The following is an 8,195-nucleotide window of genomic DNA, read 5'->3' as shown; positions in this document are numbered from 1 at the left end:
AGGGGAGGTTTCGGGTTTGTGTCGCTCTGAGGTGATTTGCGAAAAATCTATAAATGCCACACCAATGAGGGTTACATTTCCCGAATCCTGACAAAAATACCTACGTTTTGATGTATAATTTGTCTACGTAGAGTGAAAATTGAGCGAGTAAGGTCAAGTTGTTCGGAGTTTTGAAATCTTTTAAAAAGCTAGAGTGGGCCACTCTAGCAGTTGGAGAATTCCGTCATTGACTTTCATTGTAAACGATGATTTCGCTGATTTTTGGACATGAGCTTGAGGAGGTAACTGTGAAGAGACGATAAAAGATATCCACATCCCGTTTTCACTTCTGAGTAGGTCACAGATATATCTACAAACTGGAAGTTAACGGTGTTCATAGGTGAAAGCATGGCGACACAGTACAGCTTTGAAAATGGTCATTTTAAGGCTTTTTTGAGGCTTTCTTTCTAACCCCGACTCCATTGATTATCATGGGTTTTTTGGGGGTTGGTTTTTCGCTAATTTTGTTGCCATGGTAACTCGAAATCCCAATAAAAGTAGTAGCACACATCTCGAGATCGAGCCACAGGTTTTGATGCCTATATTTTGGGGGTGCACGCTAAGTTTTGGGCCGTATTAATCGTGAAGGAAGAAAAATAAAGAATAACTAGAAAAATTTCTGAAGAAATTTAGCAAGGCGCCTGCCACTTGGTGCGTACCGTACCGACAGAAATAGCAACAGGAAGAAACACTGCGAATTTCAGCTTCTTACGGTCTTCACAGCCCCCACAGCGGCCGTCGAAAGGTGCCATGTTAAGTCCAATGGACCTCCTAGGAGCCCATTGTTAGCAGCGTTGTCATGGAGACTCACTGACAGCTGCAGCCCTCTCTTTGTCTGTAAAGGCAGAAGAACCCTGGCTAAGCAGAAGTTGGTAGGACCTTCCTAAAGCTACTTCTGGTTAGCAACATGCTAACGGTTAGCCGCTAGCATGGTTGTGTTCAGTATCAGCGGGTGATGTTACTCTGTTAGTTTGGTTGAAATCCTGTTCTGAGAAGTGCCTAAAAAGGGAGAAAATCCTAAAATTCACCAAATCTGTCAAGCAGAAGTTTGTATAGGCTTCCTAGAGCTACTTCCGGTTAGCAACATGCTAAATGTTAGCCGCTAACATGGTTGTTTTTGGTATCACTGGGTGAGTGTACTCTGTTAGTTTGGTCCAAATCCTGTACTGGGATGAGCCTCAAATAGGGAGAAAAAACGTTGCCATGGTAACTCAAAATGGCGGGTGGTACAAAAAATACTTCATGGGATGAGCACACATGTTTTAATATACACAATGTGAGGATTATAACACAGAAATCTTAGTCACCTACGCCAGGTTTCGAACCCACGACCTCTTGCATGCAAAGCCTGCACTTTCCATCTGAGCTATACTGTAGCGCCATATATGGACATGCAGTATTGGGACCATAAGGGGTTTGGTCCCCCATTGGAAAACATTGGATGTTTGACACCTCATAGCTTGGAGATGCTTTATGCAACGTAGCCCAAATTTCTTGTGGAGCTTTCTCTCTAAAGGAAGAACAGACTCTGTGAAGCAGAAGTTGGTGAGACCTTCCTAGAGCTACTTCCGGTTAGCAACATGCTAACTGTTAGCCGCTAACATGGTTGTGTTCAGTATCACCAGGTGATTGTACTCTCTCAGTTTGGTCCAAATCCTGTACTGGGAAGTGCCTCAAATAGGGGTGCCAATACTTAATGTCACCAAACGTGACCAAAGTTCATTGGTCAGATTGGCCTCCTTTAGCAACTCAGCCTCACCACATCTGGGCCCAGAACTCAACATTTGACCAAAATGGTGTGTAGTGCCATTTCCCACATGTGGGTGGTGCTGTATTGGCCAATTGGGTCGTGTCTAGGCATCATGCCAGGTCCTGTTGGAAGCAAAGACCCAATAGGAAAGCATGTAAAATCCAAAATGGGACAGTAAACTGACACATGGCTGAAAGTCACATGAAAATTTTAAAATGTTAAGAGGAAGTGACTGTGCGAATTTCAGATTTCTACATTAATCACAGCTGCTGCAGCTGGCGTCGAAAGTTGCCATTCTATCTCAATGGAACGTCTCCCACTGGCCCTCAGAGTTCCGTCGTCATGGAAACTCACTGACACAGCTGCAGCGGGCCAGTCTAAAAAAGTGCAGACACTTGGTGTCCAAGTCTGCCTATTGGATTATAATGGAGAACTTTGCCTCGAACAACGAACGATTTCTCCGGAACCGTAAATGGTAGAGACATAATTTTTTCTGTGTTTATTTCGTAAAGGATAGGGGAAGAAGACTTGCTATCGGTTTTTGCTGGAAAAAGTTTAATAAAGGCGTAAAAAATTATGATCTAAAGGACATTTTTATGAAATTTCAGAAATCCTCTGAAAATGATCCCGAACAAATCGCTCTGGCTAAAAAAGTATAAGAGATATCAAAATAATTCTTTCACTGTGAGTATCAGCAGGCTTTTGATGACCATGTAGCTCATTTTCATATTTTTACAAAAATCGGTGTAGGCACAGCGACGATGTAAAAAAGTGGATGATGTGGGAAAATGCAGCTCCAAAGCGATTTCAGGATTTTGCACATTCGCTACTCCCGAACAAATTGTTCCTGTGGAAAAACCGTAACAGTTATCCACAAAATTCATTGTTCTTGAGTGCCAGAAGGGTTGGGACATTCATGTGTGAAAGTCTCATGTTTGTACATAAAACGGTTTAGGAGTAGCGACGATGCGAAAACATGTGATGTTTTGGATTTTTAGACGTCATTTTTCAAAACCGCTCCATAGGAATGAATGGGGGAGGTTTCGGGTTTGTGTTGGTCTGAGGTGATTTGCGAAAAATCTATAAATGCCACACCAATGAGGGTTACATTTCCCGAATCCTGACAAAAATTCCTACGTTTTGATGTATAATTTGTCTACATAGAGTGAAAATTGAGCGAGTAAGGTCAAGTTGTTCGGAGTTTTGAAATCTTTAAAAAAGCTAGAGTGGCCCACTCTAGCGGTTGGAGAATTCCGTCATTGACTTTCATTGTAAACGATGATTTCGCTGATTTTTGGACATGAGCTTTGAGGAGTAACTGTGAAGAGACGATAAAAGATATCCACATCCCGTTTTTACTTCTGAGTAGGTCACAGATATATCTACAAACTGGAAGTTAAACGGTGTTTTGTAGGTGAAAGCATGACGACACAGTACAGCGTTGAAAATGGTCATTTGGAGGCTTTTTTGAGGCTTTCTTTCTACCCGACTCCATTGATTATTATGGGTTTTTTGGGGGGTGGTTTTTCGCTAATTTTGTTGCCATGGTAACTCGAAATCCCAATAAAAGTAGTAGCACACTATTCCCGACCGAGCCGCAAGTTTTGGTACCTATATTGTGGGGGTGCACGCTACGGTTCGGGCTGCATTAATCGTGGAATAATAAAGAATATTAATAAAGAGTCCGTTTAGAGGTGAATAGTAATAGGTGCCTCCATGCATTTGCATTGGGAGGCAGTGCTGTGCTTCGCACAGCACTGCCTCCTCATTGCAAATGCTATGGCAGGCGCCTAACTAGAAAAATTTCTGAAGAAATTTAGCAAGGCGCCTGCCACTTGGTGCATACCGTACCGTCAGAAATAGCAACAGGAAGCCACACTGCAAATTTCAGCTTCCTACGGTCTTCACAGCCCCCGCAACGGCCGTTGAAAGGTGCCATGTTAAGTCAATGGACCTCCTAGGAGCCTCTTGCTAGCAGCGTTGTCATGGAGACTCACTGACAGCTGCAGCCCTCAATGTCTGTAAAGGCAGACGAACTCTGGCTAAGCAGAAGTTGATAGGAGCTTCCTAAAGCTACTTCTGGTTAGCAACATGCTAACAGTTAGCCGCTAGCATGGTTGTGTTCAGTATCAGCGGGTGATGTTACTCTGTTAGTTTTGTTGAAATCCTGTACTGAGAAGTGCCTAAAAAGGGAGAAAATCCTAAAATTCACCAAATCTGTCAAGCAGAAGTTTGTACAGGCTTCCTAGAGCTACTTCCGGTTAGCAACATGCTAACCGTTAGCCGCTAACATGGTTGTGTTTGGTATCACTGGGTGAGTGTACTCTGTTAGTTTGGTCCAAATCCTGTACTGGGATGAGCCTTAAATAGGGAGAAAAAACGTCGTTTATAACGTTGCCATGGTAACTGAAAATGGCGGGTGGTACAAAAAAATACTTCATGGGATCAGCACATATGTTTTAATATACACACTGTGGGGATTATAATACAAAAATCTTGGTCTGCCACGCCGGGTTTCGATCCCACGACCTCTTGCATGCAAAGCCTGCACTTTCCATCTGAGCTATACTGTAGCGCCATATATGGGCATGCAGTATTGGGACCATAAGGGGTTTGGTCCCCCATTGAAAAGCATTGGATGTTTGACACCTGATAGCTTGGAGATGCTTTATGCCACGTAGCCCAAATTTCTTGTGGAGCTTTCTCTCTAAAGTAAGAACAGACTCTGTGAAGCAGAAGATGGTGAGACCTTTCTAGAGCTACTTCCGGTTAGAAACATGCTAACAGTTAGCCGCTAAAATGGTTGTGTTCAGTATCACCGGGTGATTGTACTCTGTCAGTTTGGTCCAAATCCTGTACTGGGAAGTGCCTCAAAAAGGGGTGCCAATACTTAATGTCACCAAACGTGACCAAAGTTCATGGGTCAGATTGGCCTCCTTTAGCAACTCAGCCTCACCACATCTGGGCCCAGAACTCAACATTTGACCAAAATGGTGTGTAGTGCCATTTCCCACAGGTGGGTGGTGCTGTATTGGCCAAGTGGGTCGTGTCTAGGCATCATGCCAGGTCCTGTTGGAAGCAAAGACCCAATAGGAAAGCATGTAAAATCCAAAATGGGACAGTAAACTGACACATGACTGAAAGTCACATGAAAATTTTAAAATGTTAAGAGGAAGTGACTGTGCGAATTTCAGATTTCTACATTAATCACAGCCGCTGCAGCTGGCGTCGAAAGTTGCCATTCTATCTCAATGGAACGTCTCCCACTGGCCCTCAGAGTTCCGTCGTCATGGAAACTCACTGACACAGCTGCAGCGGGCCAGTCTAAAAAAGTGCAGACACTTGGTGTCCAAGTCTGCCTATTGGATTATAATGGAGAACTTTGCCTCGAACAACGCACGATTTCTCCGGAACCGTAAATGGTAGAGACATAATTTTTTCTGTGTTTATTTCGTAAAGGATAGGGGAAGAAGACTTGCTATCGGTTTTGCTGGAAAAAGTTTAATAAAGGCGTAAAAAATTATGATCTAAAGGACATTTTTATGAAATTTCAGAAATCCTCTGAAAATGGTCCCGAACAAATCGCTCTGGCTAAAAAAGTATAAGAGATATCAAAATAATTCTTTCACTGTGAGTATCAGCAGGCTTTTGATGACCATGTAGCTCATTTTCATGTTTTTACAAAAATCGGTGTAGGCACAGCGACGATGTAAAAAAGTGGATGATGTGGGAAAATGCAGCTCCAAAGCGATTTCAGGATTTTGCACATTCGCTACTCCCGAACGAATTGTTCCTGCGGAAAAACCGTAACAGTTATCCACAAAATTCCTTTTTCTTGAGTGCCAGAAGGGTTGGGACATTCATGTGTGAAAGTCTCATGTCTGTACATAAAACGGTTTAGGAGTAGCGACGATGCGAAAACATGTGATGTTTTGGATTTTTAGACGTCATTTTTCAAAACCGCTCCATAGGAAATGAATGAGGGAGGTTTCGGGTTTGTGTCGCTCTGAGGTGATTTGCGAAAAATCTATAAATGCCACACCAATGAGGGTTACATTTCCCGAATCCTGACAAAAATACCTACGTTTTGATGTATAATTTGTCTACGTAGAGTGAAAATTGAGCGAGTAAGGTCAAGTTGATCGGAGTTTTGAAATCTTTAAAAAAGCTAGAGTGGGCCACTCTAGCGGTTGGAGAATTCCGTCATTGACTTTCATTGTAAACGATGATTTCGCTGATTTTTGGACATGAGCTTTGAGGAGTAACTGTGAGGAGACGATAAAAGATATCCACATCCCGTTTTCACTTCTGAGTAGGTCACAGATATATCTACAAACTGGAAGTTAAACGGTGTTCGTAGGTGAAAGCATGACGACACAGTACAGCGTTGAAAATGGTCATTTTGAGGCTTTTTTTTCCCCCGACTCCATTCATTCCTATGGGTTTTTTAGGGGTGGGTTTTCGTTAATTTGGTCGCCATGGTAACTCGAAACCCCAATAAAAGTAGTAGCACACTATTGCCGACCGAACCGCACGTTTTGATACCTATATTGTGGGGGTGCAAGCTACGGTTCGGGCTGCATTGACGCACAAATAATTAAGAATATTAATAATAAAGAAGCCGTTTAGAGGTGCATAGTAATAGGCCCTGCCCATGCATTTGCATTGGGAGGCAGTGCTGTGCTTCGCACAGCACTGCCTCCTCATTGCACATGCAAGGCAGGCGCCTAACTAGAAAAATTTCTGAAGAAATTTAGCAAGGCGCCTGCCACTTGGTGCGTACCGTACCGTCAGAAATAGCAACAGGAAGCCACACTGCGAATTTCAGGTTCCTACGGTCTTCACAGCCCCCGCAACGGCCGTTGAAAGGTGCCATGTTAAGTCAATGGACCTCCTAGGAGCCTCTTGCTAGCAGCGTTGTCATGGAGACTCACTGACAGCTGCAGCCCTCTCTCTGTCTGTAAAGGCAGAAGAACTCTGGCTAAGCAGCAGTTGGTAGGACCCTCCTAAAGCTATTTCCGTTAGCAACATGCTAACGGTTAGCCGCTAGCATGGCTGTGTTCAGTATCACCGGGTGATGTTACTCTGTTAGTTTGGTTGAAATCCTGTACTGAGAAGTGCCTAAAAAGGGAGAAAATGCTAAAATTCACCAAATCTGTCAAGCAGAAGTTTGTACAGGCTTCCTAGAGCTACTTCCGGTTAGCAACATGCTAACCGTTAGCCGCTAACATGGTTGTGTTTGGTATCACTGGGTGATTGTACTCTGTCAGTTTGGTCAAAATCCTGTACTGGGATGTGCCTCAAATAGGGAGAAAATATGTAGTTTATAATGTTGCCATGGTAACTCAAAATGGCGGGTGGTACAAAAAAATACTTCATGTGATCAGCACACATGTTTTGATATACACAATGTGGGGATTATAATACAAAACTCTAGGTCTCCCACAACGGGTTTCGATCCCACGACCTCTTGCATGCAAAGCCTGCACTCTCCCTCTGAGCTATACTGTAGCGCCATACATGGGCATGCATTATTGGGACCATAAGGGGTTTGGTCTCCCATTGAAAAGCATTGGATGTTTGACACCTCGTAGCTTGGAGATGCTTTATGCCACGTAGCCCAAATTTCTTGTGGAGCTTTCTCTCTAAAGTAAGAACAGACTCTGTGAAGCAGAAGATGGTGAGACCTTTCTAGAGCTACTTCCGGTTAGCAACATGCTAACAGTTAGCCGCTAACATGGTTGTATTCAGTATCACCGGGTGATTGTACTCTGTCAGTTTGGTCCAAATCCTGTACTGGGAAGTGCCTCAAATAGGGGTGCCAATACTTAATGTCACCAAACGTGACCAAAGTTCATTGGTCAGATTGGCCTCCTTTAGCAACTCAGCCTCACCACATCTGGGCCCAGAACTCAACATTTGACCAAAATGGTGTGTAGTGCCATTTCCCACATGTGGGTGGTGCTGTATTGGCCAAGTGGGTCGTGTCTAGGCATCATGCCAGGTCCTGTTGGAAGCAAAGACCCAATAGGAAAGCATGTAAAATCCAAAATGGGACAGTAAACTGACACATGGCTGAAAGTCACATGAAAATTTTAAAATGTTAAGAGGAAGTGACTGTGCGAATTTCAGATTTCTACATTAATCACAGCCGCTGCAGCTGGCGTCGAAAGTTGCCATTCTATCTCAATGGAACGTCTCCCACTAGCCCTCAGAGTTCCGTCGTCATGGAAACTCACTGACACAGCTGCAGCGGGCCAGTCTAAAAAAAGTGCAGACACTTGGTGTCCAAGTCTGCCTATTGGATTATAATGGAGAACTTTGCCTCGAACAACGCACGATTTCTCCGGAACCGTAAATGGTAGAGACGTAATTTTTTCTGTGTTTATTTCGTAACGGATAGGGG

The sequence above is a fragment of the Fundulus heteroclitus genome, chromosome 23 (genome assembly GCF_011125445.2).
Source record: "Fundulus heteroclitus isolate FHET01 chromosome 23, MU-UCD_Fhet_4.1, whole genome shotgun sequence".
Classification (NCBI taxonomy): domain Eukaryota; kingdom Metazoa; phylum Chordata; class Actinopteri; order Cyprinodontiformes; family Fundulidae; genus Fundulus; species Fundulus heteroclitus.
Note: the sequence above shows the minus strand (reverse complement) of the source record.